This window comes from Dioscorea cayenensis, chromosome 5 (assembly GCF_009730915.1).
Source record: "Dioscorea cayenensis subsp. rotundata cultivar TDr96_F1 chromosome 5, TDr96_F1_v2_PseudoChromosome.rev07_lg8_w22 25.fasta, whole genome shotgun sequence".
Lineage (NCBI taxonomy): Eukaryota > Viridiplantae > Streptophyta > Magnoliopsida > Dioscoreales > Dioscoreaceae > Dioscorea > Dioscorea cayenensis.
The window spans coordinates 19,073,732-19,093,627 of NC_052475.1; the positions used below are offsets into that span (position 1 = coordinate 19,073,732).

The 19,896-nt window shown below is 43.0% G+C and overlaps 1 non-coding gene across 1 annotated transcript; it reads left to right on the top strand.

The window, feature by feature from the left end:
• The first annotated feature begins 18,702 nt into the window (after nt 1-18,702).
• LOC120262729 lies at nt 18,703-18,809 on the top strand. Its single transcript, XR_005536983.1, has one exon. It is a non-coding gene; the product is annotated as a small nucleolar RNA R71 (small nucleolar RNA).
• The last annotated feature ends 1,087 nt before the right edge of the window (nt 18,810-19,896 follow it).

Here is a 19,896-nt window from a genome sequence, read left to right on the forward strand (position 1 = left end):
GCTATAAGAGTCTTACAATAATGAACAAGCCATCATGGGTAAACTAGCATGCAAATAATAACCTAGATCATAAAATACACCCATCCCCCACCTAGTAATGTACATTGTCCCCAATGTACACTAATCATGAAAAGCATGGTAATATATGCAATGAAAATAATGGAGGAGTGTGGAACAAACTTCCCCGGTTAATCTTGTACACACGGTGAGGAGTGACCCAAACCAAAGGTTTCACAAGCGTTTCATGTCGGGTCCGGCCTCCATGGAATGTGGGGAGGCTCACCAAACTCCCTTAATGCTCAAATGTCTCCAAAATACCCCAATCTATGTGTTGAAGTGTGCCACATAGTTTGGTCTTCAAAACTCCACACTTCGCTGATAAGTGCTTGTGTGATATGAATGCGAATCATTCTTTCCTTATATTGAGCATTACTTTTCTCAGGTTTTTACATTAATATGTGTGTTTTTATGTTACTTTTATGCAGGTATAGTTGTGAGGCTGAGTGTGAAGGAAATAGGGCAATGTGGATCATAATGCAGCTATTTTGGAGGAGATCTTGCTAAGGTTCAAACGCGAAGACATAGGACAGGTGTGAGATGCTAGAGTGTGTGCCAACCTCCACGCACTCGAGTGAGCACATCCATTTGGAGGGGCACAAAGGCAGTCACACTCGACCATTCCGTCTAATGCATATAATAACAGGAGCTCCACCAACATATATATCATTGAAGAAGCAAGTGATTCACGACGTGAACGCAGTGCCCGCTATGCTACTCCCCAATGAAAGTATGGAATTGGGAAGTTATTCAGGTCGAAGACGTCAGCAGTAGTACCATAGTAATACAAGAGAGCAATTACTACAGATAGCAATGTTCACACCGGCCGAGAAATCAGAGAACAGAGAATCCACACCCAAGCGTCAGTGGAAATTATACATGACTCGTAGTGGAAATTCCACACGGAGCGCATGTAGCGCCCACGCCCGTGGAGTTGCCCTATTCCAGCCCTATTTAAAGCCGATTAAGCCCCGATTTTGGTATTCTTTTCTCCATCTTTTTCCCAACTTGAAAGAGGGCTTCAGCTAGGGTTTTGAGGGGTATTAGCCAAGGTTTTGGAGAGATTCTACCGATCCGACATTGTCATTCTTGAGGAAGAAGGTTGGTAGGGGAGCTTCTGTCGAGGCGTATCATATACCGGACGAGGGAATCCTTGGATGACGAGTAGAGGACTCTCTCGCAAGACCATCGACACGCACCATCGAGGGGTTTCTTTTATGGATTCATTGCTTTTACATTTCAATTTCTTTTGATTGTACTTTAGCTCCATGGAGAGCTAAACCCCGTAGTGGATACTTGGGTGATTGTGAACCCTAGGATGTATTTGTTTCTTTTGAACTTTTTATTATGCTTTCAATAAATTAATGTTTATTGTAAGTTCCAACATTGAATGCTTGATTATATGAACATTTCCCCTAAAGTGACACTAGGGTTGAGAGTTCTTGTTGGTAACCTTGTGAGTGAGTGACACACCACGAGCTGCTAGACAAAGCTAGGTTGGAGAGGGTTGAGAGGGTGAGTCAAGAGGCACAGGAGCCGCCACCTTTCCCTCCGACGTGATAGATTCTACATCCATTCCTTGAGTTCTTTGCGGCCATAATAGAGTGAATGGTCTAAGGGATGAACCTCCGCTGGGCCTAGTTGCGCTGCAATGGAGTGAAGCATTGAGGGATCTTAGTATCTAGAAAAATTAATTGTGGCTAGGGACCTTCCGACTCGACCAAAGGGTTAGGTCTATAATTAGGAAGCGATTTATCACTTGGAATCCCTAGAGCTCATTGTAACTTTATTCGAGAAAGCGAGGTTGAGAGGTTATTTAATCTTTCCTCCGGGATATGAATAGAGTTAGGCATAGTTGACCTTGGATTTGGGATTATGTATGTAAGAATTTCCACGACTCACCATTGCATTGATTAGGAAGCATAATAGAGAGTTCTTGTACTTGAAACGATTTTAATAGGTGAAGCATCATCCGAGTTCCCCATCTTTATCGATTTCCATGCCTCCTCCTTACTTTTTGCTCTCTTACTTGTTGCTTTTTAATTGTTGAGAATTGAATATTTATCACTCTTATCATTGTTGATACTCCACATAGCTAAGAATCGAATTAAGTGTCTTTACTTCCTACTCCCTGTGGATTTGACCCCGCCACCCGGGATTATTACTCGACAAACCTGCACTTGCGGATATACGCAAAGGCGACCTTGTCAAGTTTTTTTGGACGCTGTTCGGGAGCTAGGCATTTAGAGATACTTTGCGCTTTGTTTTCTTAGCTATTTCACCACCCATTCTAATTCATAACTTCTTATTCTATCATCGTTCTGATTTTCTTTTTCTTGATTCTTGGTGCAGCTCCAGGTTATGACCCAAGGGAATCCATCAATATTGATTGAAGGAGACCCTGAGCTTCAACGTACACTTAGAAGAAAAGGGAAAGAACTTGTGCAAGAACAACATAATCCAGCTGATTTGGAAGTAGAAGGATATGAAAACATAGCAGAACAAAATGAGTAACAACGAACATTATCCGATTATGCCAGACCTTCAGTTTTGGGGACACAATCGAGTATTGTGCGTCCCCCAATTACAGCTCAAAACTTCAAGCTAAAGCTGGCATTCATCCATATGCTGCAGCAGTCCGCATAATTCAATGGTTTAGTCGATGACGATCCAAACAGTCACATAGAGAGCTTCCTCGAGGTGTGCGACATGCTGAAGATAAATGGTCTGACTGATGATGCCATCAAATTATTGAGAGCCTTCCCATTTTCCTTAAAGGGGAACGCAAATCAGTGGCTACACTCATTACCTAGAGCATCAATCAGTATATGGGAGGAGATGGTAGAAGCTTTTCTAGCCCGTTATTTCCTTCCCGGAAAAATCAGCAAAGCTTAGGAATGAGATCTCATTCTTTGTGCAGAATTGGAGTCTCTATTTGAGACATGGAAAAGGTTCAAGGAACTCCTGCGAAAGTGTACGCAAGACTGATTCCCAGAGTGGATGATTGTTCAAACCTTCTACAATTGTTTGAACCCTAGTACAAGGAAACTCTTGGATGCGGCGGCAGGAGGTACCTTAGGTAGCATGACCCCCGATGAGGCTCGTCAATTGATTGAGGAAATGGGGTTAAATAGCTACCAATGGAACGCTAGGGAGAAGAAGAAGGTGGCCGGTCTCCATGAAATTGATGCGGTAACTTCATTGGCGGCCCAAGTGGAGAGTTTGAGTAAGAAGCTAGATCTCATAGCTTCAAATAGAGTTGCGGCCGTGACCAATTGCACCAGTTGTGGTGGAGGACATGCTCCCCCCTATTGCCCAATCGTCATTGGTGATGTTTCTTCAATTGAGAACGTTGACTTTGTAGGTAATGGAATGAGACCTCAAGGGAATCCATACAGCAACACCTATAATTCAGGTTGGAAGAATCATCCCAACTTTTCATGGAGTAATCAAGGACCACAGAAGACCATGGGGTTATCGGGTTTCCAACAACAACAACAAGCCCCTCATGCGGAAAACAGAATTTCAGGCTTGGAAACCCGAATGACAGATTTGGAGAAGCACTTGGCTAGATTTGTTCAATCAGCAAATACAAGGTTTGAATCAGTCGAGGCTACACTTCGAAATCATACCGCCTCCTCGCACAATCTTGAAAATCAAGTGGGCCAAATTGCGAAGTCTCTCTCCAAAAGACCACATGGAAGTTTACCAAGCAACACGGAAACCAACCCTAGAGAACATGTGAAGGCGATCACTTTGAGAAGTGGTGGTGAGGTTGAAGGGAGGCTTCCAAGTGAGAAGCTGAAAGAACATGCACCCGAGGTTGTAGAGGTTGAGAAGGGAGAAAACAAAGAGAAAGAGGTGGCAACCCCACCTTTCAAGCCAAGAATCCCTTATCCCTCTAGATTGAAGAATGACCAAGGGGATAAACAGTATAAGAATTTCCTGAGTTTGTTCAAGCAACTCTACATCAACATTCCTTTTGTTGAGGCATTGGCTCAAATGCCTAAGTATGCGAAGTTCCTGAAAGACATATTGATCAACAAGAGGAAATTGGAGGAGAGTGCTTCGATCAGTGCTTGATGCTTCATGCTCGGGCGGTGTTGCAAAAAGAACATGCCGAACAAGAAGAAAGACCCGGAAGCTTCATCATTCTGTAACATCGGCAACTTAGGTGAGGAAATGGCATTGGCGGATTCGAGGGCGAGCATCAACGCTCATGCCATATACTTTCTTCCAAAAAGCTAGGCTTGGGTGAGCCTAGGCCTACTCGGATGACTTTACAATTAGCGGACCGAATGGTACGACATCCGAGAGGCATCATTGAAGTCGTGCTTGTCAAGGTGGACAAGTACATTTTTCCAGTTGACTTTGTAGTGCTAGATGTCGATAAGGATGCAGATGCACCCTTGATACTTGGGAGACCGTTCTTGCAGACTTCTAAAGCATTAATTGACATGGACGGCGGGGAGCTCACATTGAGAGTTGGAGACGATAAGCTCACATACCGCCTTGCTGAAGCCATGCGGCATTCTCTCGATTTTGATGATACTCTATACTTTATAGATACTACTGATGAAATTGTTGATGAATATATGCAGGAGATGCTCAACCCGGATCTGTATGAAGGTTTGTTCAACCAAGAGAAGAGCAATGAAGAAATAATGATGCTTGGTTCGACTGGAGAGGAAACATCTACCCCGAGGATCTTGAAGAAGGTGCTCCGAAAAATGAAGAGGGCTCGGAGACGCCGCCAAAAACGCTCCAAGATTGTTGGAGACGTACATGAGCCAAGGAAGTTGGACGGAACCATTACTAGGTGGTCCGAAGCCCGAGAGTACACCCTCTACCCTCAAGAGACATTGCTCATCATGCTTTCAAGCCATGGGTAAGAGGGCAACCTTCATTTATGAACCCCCATGAGGTAAGAAAGATACGTCAAGCTTAGTGACGTTAAACAAGAGCTTCTTGGGAGACAACCCAAGTGTTTACTATTTTCGTATCTTTCAGTTTAGTTGTTTACATGAATAAACTGTTAAGTGTTGGTGTTTCATTTTTTTTTGAGTGCTTGTGCTGCGATTTTGTTGTGGGTTTTTAAAAAAAAAAACAAAAAGAGAATTTATTGTGTGTTTTGTTGAGAATTGGCGAAGTTTGGTCGTTTGAGTTCTATTCCGTGTTTTTATCTGGTAAATTTTGCATAATAGGGCAGGCTCTAAGTGTGTAAACATGTTTAGAATATTTCTGCAGAGCCTACAGGTTTTTCTAAGTCATCCAGAGAAAACACACGGCCGTGTGGAATTTCCACACGCCCGTGGGTGTATACTGCGAGCTCATCCAGAGAAGGCACAGGGGCGTCCGGCTGCCCCTGTGGATGACCATGCGACTGGTGCACGCCCATGGGTAATTTCCGCATGGGCGTGTGAATTCCTGCAGAGTTGGGCAGATTTTCCTGAGAGCACACAGGGGCGTGGACTCGCCCGTGTGGGTGACCTTGTGAACTATGCATGGGCGTGGGTAATTTCCGCACGCCCGTACGGAACTCTGCAGGTTGCTCCCTCCATCCCGAGAAAACACAGGGACGTGCGGGTGCCCCAGTGAGTTGGGCATGTGAATGTCCACGCCCGTGTGTAAATTCCGCACGGGCGTGTGAATGACTTGATATTATTCTCGGATGTCTAGGGAAGCCATAGGGGCATGCGTCTGCCCCTGTGGGTCTGGAGCACGGGCGTGGATATTTTCCTCACGCCTGTGGGAGATCGTTCTAAGTCAGTGAGAGTTTTTTCCCGAGAGCGCACAGGGGAGTGCATACGCCCCTGTGGAGCTTTTGAAGTGAGGCACACAGGCGTGGGGAATTTCCACACGCCCGTGTGGATGCACAGAACGTCAAAAGTCACGAGTTCTGTTTAAAAGGGGATGATTTCTCTCCCTCTTCACGAGTCCATTGCGCCAGTTTGGTGGGATTTTAGCAAAGTTTTCTGGCCGGCTCTTTATTTTCTCACTTCTCCTCATCGGTAAATCCCTTTTCTTCATCTTCTTCATCAATTCATGATGTTTATCGATTAATCTAGTTAATAATGCTTCATTTCTTCAATTAGAACAATGATTTATGTTTAGAACGAAGTTAGAAATATTATTGAGTTGTATTTTTGGATTGTTGATGCATGGCCGTGCGGTTCTCACGCCCCGTGAATCCACACGGGCGTGCGGAAATTCCACACAACCGTGTCGATTTCTACAGTATTGTTTTATCAACTTGTTTGACCAATTTTGTTTTAATTTTGCAGATCATGGCACCTAGGTCAAAGAAGCAAGCTGATAAGAGGCCATGTGAGTCATCCTCAGAGCCCGAGGGCATGCGATTTGCGATTCCCGAACATCAGGTCCTTTATGAGCGATTGTCGAGACTCTGTTTCGGACAGACTCGATTTCTGGATGCTACTATACTGCGGGAGCCTCAGTAGGGTGATGAGTTCGCCGATGAGATCGAGGATCTAGTTTCAGAAGGTGGTTGGCAGCAGTTGCTAACTATTACATAGCCAGCCATCCGAGAGTTTACACTGGAGGTGCTCTCCTCGTTCGAATTTGATAGAGCGTATGCGAGCTTCGAAAGTTTGGGTACCATTCAATTCAGAGTATTTGGACGCCACCATAGCTTGAGCATTACGCAGTTTTCCATACTACTTGGCCTATACGAGGAGGCATTCATAGCTACAGAGGAGTATGCACAGTTGTCTACTGATTATCTTGGAACCTTGACCCCGCAGAGAGCTTATAGAGTGCTATGTGGTCCAGGTCAGTACGAGCCGGGGGTGTCAAAGGCCACGTGTCTTTCCCGACCTGCATACAGATATTTGCACGCCATCATGAGTAGGTCGGTGAATGGCCGTGGTGACAGTACTGGTGTCTTGAGCCGTCAGGAGCTGCTGTACTTGTACTCGATAGTAGAGCGCATACCGATCCACTTAGGGCACATCTTGGCTGATTACATAAGACATCAGGGATAGTATGCTAGACTGGGAGCGATCTTCTCGGGCCCTTACATTATGAGATTAGTGCTAGGGCATGGGTCTGTTGGATTCGATTTGTGGGGCCGAGAAGACAAGTGTACCTGTTCCCCTGGGTCTAGAGACGATGCGGTTGATGGGCATGGTCCGTAGGGTTCCGACAGGGGTTTTTGCTTTAGTACTACCAGCCCCAGAGATAGCTGAGGATGAAGGTGATGAAGCCGAAGCATCTCAGCCCACCCCCGAGCCTCAGCCAGCATCGATGGAGACCGAGGCACCTCCAGCAGCCAAGGAACCATCCCTAGTACGTATGTTTTCACCATCTCGAGCCAATGATCGCTTTGAGAGGCTCAAGAATGCTATAGGAGTGGTCCGAGCCGAGGTTTCCACGATTAGGGCTACGTAGGCCACTCAATACACAGAGTTCATGGCACGTTTCGACATATTACAGCAGATCCTAGAGCGACACGTTGCCTCATCATTTGTCCTGCAGCCGAGGACTCTTCAGGCCCCGCCAGTTCCTCCAGCACCTCCATCCTCGACCCCAGCACCGGAGGACCCACTATATGCTTACACTTCAGTAGCAGTAGCAGCGAAGCCCGAGAGCGACTTCGACACTTGACCTTTCTTTTACTTTCATGCATTTTACTTTATTTTATTGTTTTTAGACTTGTTCACTCAGAAAGGATTTTTCCTTCTGAGTTTATGTTATATTGCATTTATCGAGTTGTATTCATTGCTTCATCTTTTATACACTAGAGTTATTTTTGTTTTTCTTGAGCTTCACTGAACCCCCTCGTGTATGCGTGCAGATGGTCTTGTCATCTTAGGAATTGAGACTTGGTCGTGTGAGCTTCACAACCCATTGAAACACTACTCCCAACGAATTAGCTTCATCAAACACAACACTAGGAGTCAGGGGAGTATTATTTTGATTGCTTCTAGCACATCTATTTTTGAATGATATATTTTGAGTGAGATTGCATGAGTACATTGAGGACAATTTACAACTTAAGTGTGGGGGGGAGTTTCATAATGCGCACATCTTTTCTATTGTTTTTGATTGATATATTCTCACTTAGCCAATGGCAGTTCACCTTAGTTGCAATGATTGTATTCTTAAGTCTAGGAGAATTGTTAACATTGAATGTTTTCATGCTCTTGTTCTTGCTTGAATTTTTAGGAATTTTTGCCCAATTTACACTTAGTGCACTACTCACTCTTTGAACTCTATTGGAAACTCATGTTTGATGTTAAAGGGACTAGAGGTTTACTTCTTTTGCTAAATTTTGAAAATAAAATAAAATAAATAAAATAAAAAATAAAATAAAAATAAAAATAAGAAAAAAAAAAAGTTTTATTGTTTATTTGTGTTTGTTGGGTGGAAAGAGCTACCACCTATGAAGTATGAAGCCACTCTCACAAGTCGGATACTAGTTATGCCCTAATGAGAGAAAGAGCTATCTCATAGGATGAGTGAAAGCTAAAGCTCGGGTAGAAAGAGCTACCACCTCGAAAGTGTGAAAGCCACCTTAGCGGCCACTTTGGAAAGGGCTACCTTAGAGGATGTGTCAAGCTACTACCATCTTTCAAAATTTTTATCAGTTTTGTAGATAAATAAGTCCCTTGTACTTAGAACTTTGAGGAGTATAACTTGGGTTGTTTTGAGTGAGTTCACACACTTACATGAAATTCGAGTTTGTTGTCCTTTTTTATTCAAGTTTTTTGCTAGAGCATTGATTTTTCATATTTAGTGTTGAAATTGTCCTTACTTGTAGAATACTTTCTTTGTATACCTCGGTGAACCTAAGGCCAAGCACTTTCAATATTTTCTTCATTGATGCACATAATGGTTTAATGTTTGCTTGAGGACAAGCAAAAGCATAAGTGTGGGAGAGTTTGATAAGTGCTTGTGTGATATGAATGCGAATCATTTTTCCTTATATTGAGCATTAGTTTTCTTAGGTTTTTATATTAATATGTGTGTTTTAATGTTACTTTTATGCAGGTATGGTTGTGAGGCTGAGTGTGAAGGAAATAGGCCAATGTGGATCATAATGCACCTATTTTGGAGGAGATCTTGCTAAGGTTCAAACGCGAAGACATAGGACAGGTGTGAGATGCTAGAGTGTGTGCCAACCTCCTCGCATTCGAGTGAGCACATCCATTTGGAGGGGCACAAAGGCAGTCACACTCGAGCATTCCGTCTTATGCATATAAGAACAGGAGCTCCACCAACATGTATATCATTGAAGAAGCAAGTGATTCACGATGTGAACGTGTGCCCGTTTGCGTTACCCCGATAAAAGTATGGAATTGGGAAGTTATTCAGGTCGAAGACTGTAGCAGAGCACTGTAGCAATTATTGTAGCAATACTGTTCACAGCCTTCCGAGAAATTAGAGAAACAGAGAATCAACACGGTCGTGTGGAAATTATCCACGCCCGTGTGAAAATTCCGCAAGGGTGCGTGTAGTGTCTACACCCATGGAGTTGCCCGATTTCAGCCCTATTTAAAGCCGATTCAGCCCGGATTTTGCTATTCTTTTCTCCATCTTTTTCCCAACTTGAGAGACGGCTTCGGCTAGGGTTTTGAGGGCTATTGGCCAAGGTTTTGGAGAGATTCTACTGCTCTGACATTGTCATTCCTGAGGAAGAAGGTTGGTAGGGGAGCTTCTTTCGAGGCGTATCATATACCGGACGAGGGAATCCTTGGACGACGAGTAGAGGACTCTCCGCAAGACCATTGACATGACCATCGAGGGGTTTCTTTATAGATTCATTGCTTTTACATTCAATTTCTTTGATTGTAATTAGCTCCATGGAGAGCTAAACCCCTAGTGGGTACTTGGGTGATTGTGAACCCTAGGATGTATTCGTTTCTTTGAACTTCTTTATTATGCTTTCAATAAATTGATGTTTATTGTAAGTTCGAACCTTGAATGCTTGATTGTATGAATATTTCCCCTAAAGTGACACTATGGTTGAGAGTTCTTGTTGGTAACCTTGTGAGTGAGTGACACACCACGAGCGTTAGACAAAGCTAGGTTGGACAGGGTTGAGAGGGTGAGTCAAGAGTTACAGGAGCGTCCCCTTTCCTCTCCGACGTGATAGATTCTGCCTCCGTTCCTTGAGTTCTTTGCGGCCATAATAGAGTGAATGGTCTAAGGGATGAACCTCCGCTGGGGCCTAGTTGCGCGTACAATGGAGTCAAGCGTTGAGGGGATCTTAGTATCTAGGGCTTAATTGTGGCTAGGGACCTTTCTCCTAGACCAAAGGGTTAGGTCTATAATTAGGAAGCGATTTATCACTTGGAATCCCTATAGCTTATTGTAACTTTATTCGAGTGCGAGGTTGAGAGGTTATTTAATCTTTCCTCCAGGACATGAATAGAGTTAGGCATAGTTGACCTTAGATTTGGGATTATGTATGTAAGGATTTCCATGACTCACCATTGCATTGATTAGGAAACATAATAGAGAGTTCTTGCACTTGAAACGATTTTCCTAGGTGAAGCATCATCCGAGTTCCCCATCTTTATCGATTGCCTTGACTCCTCCTTACTTTTGCTCTCTTACTTATTGCTTTTAATTGTTGAGAATTGAATCATTATCACACTTATCATTGTTGATACTCCACATAGCTAAGAATCAAATTAAGTGTCTTTACTCCCTACTCCCTGTGGATTCGACCCCGCTCACCCGGTATTATTGCTTCGACAAACCCGTGCACTTGCGGGATATACCCAAGGGGACCTTGTCATTCACCTTATGATGAGCATGCTTAAATTGGGGTTCTTCGTGGTTGGCATTGTGTTTCTTGGACGTTTGGAGGCAAGTTCCTTGACTTATGGCATTCCTACATCAATAAAAATTCAAATAAGAATGAAAGGAATCCAAGAGAGTGTATCATGTGGCATGAAAAGTGATGAAACATGAAGAAAATGGGGTGAATAGGATCCATACGGGCATAAGGAGCCCGTATGGATACTATTCAATTTGCAAGAGTTTCCCCAACATCATGAATTTGAAAAATTTTGTACATAAATTCGAGATCAATCAAATACATGATGTTCATACCACAAAATATAAGCTAAAAGCTTGAAACAATCCACACAAAAACTCAAGAAAGCAAGAAGAAAAGAAATGAAAATTTTTCATTCACAATAAGCTTCATACCAACAAAGGAGGAGAGCACTAGAGTGGAGCTTGAAGAAGAACACTAGATCTACTTCCCAAGGAGATGTGGAGATGATTTAGAGTGGTATTTAGTGAGATCTGGCCATGGAGAGGTAGATCATGGAGGCTAGGTCACGGTTGGAGAAGAAGAAGAATGAGGAGAGACACAAGGTTACAAGGTTCTCATGAAGAAAAAGGGTCTTCACGGTCTCTATGAGGTGCTCATAGAGCCCGCGAGGAGTAGTGAAAAGTTTCTGAATTTTCTTGATGGTCTCTATGCACTCCTCATAGAGCCCGCGAGGAGTAGTGTAAAATTTCTGAATTGTTTTGATGGTCTCTATGCACTCCTCATAGAGCCCGCGAGGAGTAGTGAAAAGTTTCTGGAATTTTCGTGCGGCCTCTATGAGCTGCCCATAGAGGTCGTGATGGCCCTAAAAACTTGATTTAAAGACTTCTTTGCTTCTCCAAACACATGGCCAGGGTTACAAAAGGTTCTAAAATCATCTCCACAATGAAATAATGGCTCAAAGTTATGATCTAACACCTAAAATGATAGCCCAAACAAGTTCAATTCCACCATAAAATCAAGTGAACAACCACATGGACAATGATCATGATAAACAAAATAATGAGAGCATGGACATATTCAAATTAACAACTCTAAGAAAATACGAAAAATAACAAGAACATGAACACAAAGAACCCACAAACATGAAAATAAACCCCCGAATTTCCCAAGAAGCACTTGTTTAACGTCACGAGCTTGACGTACCTTGTTACTTACCTCATGGGGGCTCGAATAGTTTGAAATTTCCCTAGGTCATCATTGAATTGTTGGTGTTAAAATAGAGCTTCAACCTTTGGCCATTCACCTTAAATGAACCTTTTTCAGGGTGAGTTACCTCGACTGCTCCTTGTGGGAAAACTTGAGTGACCTTATATGGACCTAACCACCATGACTTGAGCTTCCCGGGGAATAGCTTTAGCCTCGAGTTGAATAGTAACACTTGATCCCCTGCTCGAAATTGTTTAGGATGCTTGATATGCTTATCGTGGTACTCCTTCACTCTTTCTTTGTAAAGTTTGGAATTTTCGTATGATGTGGCATGCCATTCATCCAATTCATTTAATTGAAGCTTCCTCTTCTCACCTACAAGAGTGGAATCAAAATTCAGAAATTTAATAGCCCAATAAGCTTTGTGCTCAAGTTCTACAGGTAGGTGACACGCTTTTCCATAGACTAATCTATACGGGGTGGTCCCAATAGGAGTCTTATATGCTGTTCTGTAAGCCCACAGAGCATCATCTAAGTGTTCTACCCAGTCTCATCTATTCTGGGCAACATTTTTCTCCAAAATTCTTTTTAAATCTCTGCTGGAAACTTCCACTTGCCTGTTAGTTTGTGGATGATATGGTGTTGCAAGTTTGTGGTAGACATTATAGCGCTTTAGAATTTTTGCAAACTGAGCATTGCAAAAGTGAGTGCCTCGATCACTAATGATTGCTCGTGGTGTTCCAAACTGGGAGAAAAGCTTCTTTAAGAATTTTACCACTGTTTTGCCATCGCTTGTTGGTAGGGCTTGAGCATCCACCCATTTAGACATGTAATCGACTGCCACGAGAATGAACTTACAACCATGTGAACTTGGGAATGGGCCCATGAAGTCAATCCCCCACACGTCAAAAATTTCACAAGCTTGATTCCAATTTTGGGGCATCTCATCTCGGTGAGAAATGTTACCTACCCTCTGACATCTATCGCATGATTGTATGAACTTTTGGGTGTCTCGAAACAATGTCGGCCAATAGAAACCTGAATCAAGAATCTTCTTTGCGGTCCGATTTGCATTGTAATAGCCCCCAGTCGGTCCTGAATGGTATTGTTTCAAGATGCTTAGACCCTCAGACTGCGATACACATCTTTGAACGACTTGGTCTGAACAAATTCTAAAAAGGTAGGGGTCCTCCAACAAGTAGTGCTTGAGGTCCGAAAAAAATTTCTTCCGTTGTTGATGTGTGAACCATTTTGGGATGACACCCCAACTAAGTAGTTTGCAAAATCAGCAAACCAAGGTGGCTCGGACTCTTCCACGACTTGAATATTATACAAGTGCTCTTCAGGAAATGAATCATTGATATCTCTCTCTCTCAAAGTTTTGAGACTAGGATTCTCCAAACGGGATAAATGATCCGCCGCAAGATTCTCCGCCCCACTCTTATCCTTGATTTCAAGGTCAAACTCCTGAAGCAAAAGGACCCATCTAATCAAATGTCGTTTTGCATCTGACTTACTTAGTAGGTACCGTAAAGCTGAATGATCAGTATAAACCACCACCTTGGAAAGAACTAGATAAGATCGGAATTTATCAAATGCAAAGACCACGGCGAGCAACTCCTTTTCTGTTATGGTGTAATTCTCTTGAGCATCTGTTAACGTTTTGCTTGCAAAATATATGGGATGAAAGTGTTTGTCTTTTCATTGCCCAAGGACTGCACCCACCGCAAAATCACTTGCATCACACATCAATTCAAAGGGGGAATCCCAGTCTGGAGTTATCATTATGGGTGCTTGGGTTAGCTTTTCCTTAAGGGTGGTCAAAGCTTTCATGCACTCATCGTCAAACTTGAACAGTACATCTTTTTCCAATAACTTCGTTAATGGTCTAGAGATTTTGGCGAAGTCCCTAATGAATCTTCTATAAAAACCTGCATGTCCCAGAAAACTCCTGATGGCTTTAACTGAGGTCGGAGGAAGTAGCTTCTCTATTACGGAGATCTTTGCTTTAACTACCTCTATTCCTTCTTTTGAAATTCTGTGACCCAGGACAATCCCTTCTTGAACCATGAAGTGACATTCTTTCCAACTTAGTACGAGGTTGGTTTCCTCGCACCGAGCAAGAACACGTTCTAGATTCTTGAGGCATAGCACAAAGGAGTCACCAAATACAGAGAAATCGTCCATGAACATCTCCATGAAGTCTTCCACCATATCTTCAAAAATTGCCAACATGCATCTCTAAAAAGTGGTGGGGGCATTACAAAGGCCGAAAGGCATGCGGCGGTACGCAAATGTTCCATAAGGGCATGTGAATGTGGTTTTTTCTTGATCTTCTGGTGCAATGGGAATGTGGAAATACCCTGAAAAGCCATCCAAAAAGTAGTAGTATGAATGCCCAGGAAGCCTCTCAAGCATCTGATCGATAAATGGTAGTGGGAAATGATCCTTTCGGGTAGCATCATTCAATTTCCTGTAGTCAATGCAGACACACCACCCTGTGATTGTTCGAGTAGGTATTAACTCATTCTTTTCATTAGTGATCACAGTCATTCCCTCCTTTTTAGGTACTACTTGCACTGGGCTTACCCACTCACTGTCAGAAATTGGATAGATAATGCTTGCATCAAGAAGTTTGATGACTTCAGCCTTTACTACATCCTTCATGTTTGGATTCAGTCTTCATTGTGGTAGAGCTGACGGTTTATGATCATCCTCCATCAAAATTTTGTGAGTGTAAAATGAGAGACTTATCCCCTTAATGTCACTTATCTTCCAAGCAATTGCATTCTTGTGTTTTTTTAAGACATTCACCAAATCTCGCTTTTGTTCGACCGTAAGGTTTGAAGCAATGATGACAGGAAGCTGAGTTCTTTCCCCAAGAAATGCATATTCGAGGTGCTCAGGCAACTTTTTCAATTCCAGTTCAGGTGCTTCCTGAGTTGACGGTCGCATATTTTTATTCAGCAGTACATCACTATGTTCTAGTTCATCTTCTTCTGCAAATACTGAGCTTTCATCCGAACTCTCATTGATGCCATACATAGGTTGCACAATCTCCTTAGTGTTTTCCCCCTGATCTCTGGTAGGTTCGTGTACCAGAATTGACTGATATGCTTGCAGTTTTGCTATGTGCAGTGTAGTTAGATCAGTAGGAATACTGACTTCTTCTTTCGTTGGAACTCTTACATAATTCATGAAGTCTGTAAGCATGGCTTTCCAAATATTGTCTTCAGCTGCTGTAATGGAGACTTCCCATGGTTTGAATCTACATATTGTACTATCCTGTATGTGGAATAAATGATGTATAGGTGGTACCCAATCATTCCAAATATCAACCATAGCCCGCTCATGCCCTTGTGTAAAGCCCAAATCTGCCATAATGAACCTCTCTCAATTTCACTATCTTGTGTAACTAAATTTGATCGATTTGCTCGTGTCATGCACAGTACCTTGCAAAGTCAAGAAAGATAAAGAAAGTTAAGCTCAAGAAAAAAAATAAGACAAATGAAAGGAAGACATAAAAGAAAAGAAAAAATGGTTAGAGCAATAAGCTAGAAGTTTCCTAGAATTCATGAATGTTCCCCAGCAACGGCGCCAAAAACATGATTGATTACCCGCAAGTGTACGAGGTCGCCAAGTAATACCTTGAGCAAAAGCCCAAGTATCGTATTCCATGAGGTTAAGGTGCTCCTATTACTCCTCCATCACTTATTTTCTAACCTTATAATTCAAGCATGGTATACTAATCTAATACAAGCAAGATTGTAAATAAAACACAAGTGTAACAACACCAAGTCAAGCAAGAAAATCACAAGAGCAATGATGATAAGAATAGGCCTAGGGATGAGGATTCCCAAGAGGGTCATCAAGATATAAGGATGCATTAAAATACATGGCACGGGTGATTTAGACCGATGGACCTCAACAATAGTTCAACCCCAATTTCTCGGTGGCAAAACCCTAATCCCATACAAATGATGACAAGGATCTCTCCTTAGTCATATTCCTACGATTGCATTAATTGAATGGAGATCACGCAACAAGGACACACTTAAGCTAAATTTATCCTCATGGTTTAGAGGGGCTACCTACACCCAATATCTCGGCATGTTGGTCAACAAATATCACTATTAGCTCATTAACGATCTAGTACACGCGAGTAGGTCACGTCTACATGTACAACTCAAACAAGAACTAAGGATTTCTCCACATAATAGTTCTAGGCATGAAACACAATGAGCCAAATCATAAATCACACCAATGCATATCAAATATAAATGTAGCATCCAAAATGCAAGATGAACCCCCCAAGGTTCACCTACATCCGGCGGCCTTGGGGGTCTAGTGTGCCATCATACAAATAAGTATCTCAAACACAACAAAAGTAAGAAGTAAATGAATAAATGACACTCCCTAGTCCGAATGATGAAGAGGAGAGAGAATGCCGGCCGAATGATGCTTCTTCTAGCCCTAGAGATGCTGAATGCTTCTTCTCCTTTGATGATGAGGCTTCCCCTTTAAGTTCAAGCTCTTGATCTTTCCAAGATTCAAGCCAAACTCTCCCAAAGAATGGTGTCTTCATTTCTCTCCTTCCTCCAAGTGATGGCTGCCAAAAAACCTTCAAAAGTCTACCCTAGAGTCTCAAAGAAGTCCATCCAAAAAGTCCCCAATCTTTCTCCAAAAATCCCTCTATACACCACTCATCATACCCCCTTGATGGCCTCCATCCCGAGTGCTATACCACTCTCTATGGCCCCCATCCTGAGTGCTATACCAAGTGCTATACCACTCCCTATGGCCCCCATCCTGATGTGCAAAGTCTCTTGAGAGTAGAGGGTGTATTATCGGGCTTCGGACCACCTAACAATGATACGTCCAACTTCTTCGATTCACGTACGTCTCCAACAGCGTTGGAGTGTTTCCGGTGGCGTCTCCTAGCCCTCTTCATTTTCAGGCGCACCTTCTTCAAGATCCCCGCGGTAGATGGTACTTCTTCCACCGATCCAAGCATCATTACATCTTCATGTCCCTCCTCTAGGTCGAACAAACCTTTATACGGATCCGGATTGAACATCTCCTGTATGTATTCATCAACAATCTCATCAGTAGTGTCTAGAAAATATAAAGTATCATCAAAATCAAGAGAATGCTGCATGGCCTCAGCAAGGCGGTATGTGAGCTTGTCATCTCCAACTCTTAAGGTGAGCTCTCCGCCGTCCATGTCAATCAATGCTTTGGAAGTCCGCAAGAACGGTCTCCCAAGTATCAAAGGTACATCCGCATCCTCATCGACATCTGGCACTACAAAGTCAACTGAAAAAATGTACTTGTCCAGCTTGACAAGCACGTCTTCAATAATGCCTCTCGGATGTCGCACTGTTCGGTCCGCTAGTTGCAAAGTCATCCGAGTAGGCCTAGGCTCGCTCAAGCCTAGCTTTTGAAAGAAGGTGTATGGCATGACATTGATACTACACCCTGAGTCCGCCAATGCCATTTCCTAACCAAGATTGCCAATATTACATGCAATGATGAAGCTTCCCGGGTCTTTCTTCTTGTTCGGCATGTTCTTTTGCAATACCACCGAGCAGGAAGCATCTAGAATCACTGAAGCACTTTCCTCCAACTTCCTCTTGTTAGTCAACAAGTCTTTCAAGAACTTCGCATACTTCGCCATTTGGGCCAATGCCTCAACAAAAGGAATATTGATATGGAGTGGCTTGAACAAACTCAGGAACTTCTTATACTTTTCATCCCCTTGGTCATTTTTCAATCTAGAGGGATAAGGGATTCTTGCCTTGAAAGGTGGGGATGCTACCTATTTATCTTTGCTCGTCCCCTCTTCCACCTCTATAACCTCGGGTGCGTGTTCTTTTGGCTTCTCACTCGGAAGCCTACCTTCAACCTCATGACCACTTCTCAAAGTGATCACCTTCACATGCTCTCTAGGGTTGGTCTCTGTATTGCTTTGTAAGCTTCCATGTGGACTTTCGGAGAGAGACTTCGCAATTTGCCACACTTGATTTTCAAGATTATGCAAAGAGGCGGTGTGGTTGCGAAGTGTAGACTCAACTGATTCAAACCTTGTATTTGCAGATTGTATGAATCTAGTCAAGTGCTTCTCTAGGTCACTCATTCGGGTTTCCAAACCTGAGACTCTGTTTTCCACTTGAGGGGCTTGTCGTTGTTGTTGGAAACCTGGTGGCCCCATGGCTTTTTGTGGAACCTGGTTACTCCATGAAAAATTGGGATGATTCTTCCAACCCGGATTGTATGTATTCCTATATGGGTTTCCTTGAGGTCTCATGCCATTGTCTATAAAATCAACATTCTCCACTGAAGAAACATCACCATTAGAGATTGGGCAATCGGAGGGAGCATGTCCTCTACCACACCCGGTGCAATTAGTCACGGCCCCCACTTTGTTTGAAGTTAGAAGATCTAACTTCTTACTCAAATTTTCCACTTGGGCTGCCAATGAAGTTACCGCATCTATTTCATGAAGACCGGCCACCTTTTTCTTTTCCCTAGCATTCCATTGGTAGGTGTTTAACCCCATTTCTTCAATCAACTGACGAGCCTCATCGGGGGTCTTGCTACCTAAGGTACCTCCTGATGCCGCATGCAAGAGTTACCTTGTACTCGGTTTCAAACCATTGTAAAAGGTTTGAACAATCATCCACTCTGGGAATCCATGTTGCGGGCACTTCCTCAGGAGCTCCTTGAACCTTTCCCATGTCTCAAATAGAGACTCCAATTCCAACTAAACAAAGGATGAGATCTCGTTCCTAAGCTTTGCTGATTTTTCGGGAGGGAAATAACGGGTTAGAAAAGCTTCCACTATCTCCTCCCACGTGGTAATTGACGCTCTAGGTAACGAGTGTAGCCACTGCTTCGCTCTCCCCTTTAGGGAAAATGGGAAGGCTCTTAATTTGATGGCATCATCAGTCACCCCATTTATCTTCAGCATATCACACACCTCAAGAAAGCTCTCTATGTGACTGTTTGGATCCTCATCGGCCAAACCGTTAAACTGTGCGGATTACTGCAACATGTGGATAAATGCCGGCTTCAGCTCAAAGTTCTGAGCTGTAATTGTGGGACGCACAATACTCGATTGTGTTCCCAACACTGAAGGTCTGGCATAATCGGATAATGTTCGCTGTTGCTCATTTTGTTCTGCCATGTTTTCAGATTCTTTTGCTTCCAAATCAACTAGATTAGACTGTTCTTGCACAGGCTCTTTCCCTTTTCTTCTAAGTGTACGTTCAAGCTCAGGATCCCCTTCAATCAATATTGAGGGATTCCCTCAGGTTATAACCTGTAGCTGCAACCAAAAAGAAAGAAAAAAAATCAGAATGATGATAGAATAAGAAGGTATGAAATAAAATATATGGTGAAATAGCTAAGAAAACAAAGTGCAAAGTATCTCTAAATGCCTACTCCCCGGCAATGGCGCCAAAAACTTGACAAGATTCCCTTGCGTATATCCCGCAAGTGCACGGGTTTGTCGAAGTAATAATCCCGAGTGAGCGGGTATCGAATCCACAGGGAGTAGGGAACAATAATACTTAATTCGATTCTTAGCTAAGTAAAAGATCAATGATAATGAGTGTGACAATGATTCAATTCTCAACAGTAAAAGCAACAAATAAGAGAGCAAAAGTAAAGAAGGGGGTAAGGCAATCGATAAAGATGGGGTACCCGGATAATGCTCCGCCTAGGATAATTGTTTCAAGTACAAGAACACTCTGTTATGCTTCCTAATCAATGCAATGGTGAGTCGTGGAAATCCTTAATTACATAATCCTAAATCTAAGGTCAACTATGCCTAACTCTATACATGTCCCGGAGGAGAAATCGAACAATCTCAACCCCTCGCA